Genomic DNA, 624 nt, shown 5'->3' with positions numbered 1-624 from the left:
ACACAATGAATATCGATGGTGGCACAGTCTTCCTGGCACATCATGGGTTCAATATAGGGTCTGTCGAGGAATCCTGCAGATCCAAGATCATCGTGAAAATGAAAAGCAAATTCCCTCCCTACAGACGTATATTCAGGGCTGTCCCACCCACACATGTTCTTTTACCTACTTTGATCCACAATTCAATAAATTCGTTCAAGGATAACTTCGCCACTTCCATCCTTACCTTCTTTACTGAAGTGAAACTTGAAAAAAATCAACTGGGGATGACTCTATGAAAGAATAAAAGTCGCTGTTCTTATGCCTTTCATATCTCCACTCTAGAACATTTCTCGCTATAGCCACCATACAAAGCCTAAAAGGAAAAGGAAAAAATTAAATGATTCATTGTAGGCATTAGTCATCCATTTATAATGAAACATGTTAAATAAGCAGACATTAAAACGGAAGAGCAAAGGAAATTATTATATACATGATAAGAGATTAGAAAAAGTAGGGATCGTTAATCTCGTTTTCATGGAAGCATTCTTTGTTAGAGAAGGAGAGAGTGGTGGGGGAGACGAGGGAAAGACAGTCATACAAATACAACGGAAGACTTAGATGCATTAAATTCTAACACAGAAA

At 37.7% G+C, this 624-nt stretch overlaps 1 long non-coding RNA gene across 1 annotated transcript in view; it reads left to right on the top strand.

Annotated features, from left to right (window-relative positions):
* The first annotated feature begins 480 nt into the window (after positions 1-480).
* LOC118763264 overlaps positions 481-624 on the top strand; it is a 15,772-nt gene continuing 15,628 nt past the window's right edge. Inside the window, exon 1 of the long non-coding RNA XR_004999015.1 lies at positions 481-492. This is a non-coding gene — a long non-coding RNA (uncharacterized LOC118763264). The remainder of the gene's footprint in view (positions 493-624) is intronic.

Source organism: Octopus sinensis, linkage group LG4 (assembly GCF_006345805.1).
Source record: "Octopus sinensis linkage group LG4, ASM634580v1, whole genome shotgun sequence".
Taxonomy (NCBI): Eukaryota; Metazoa; Mollusca; class Cephalopoda; order Octopoda; family Octopodidae; genus Octopus; species Octopus sinensis.
The sequence above is the reverse complement of the archived record's forward strand: the minus strand, read 5'-3'. Positions and strand labels throughout refer to the sequence as shown.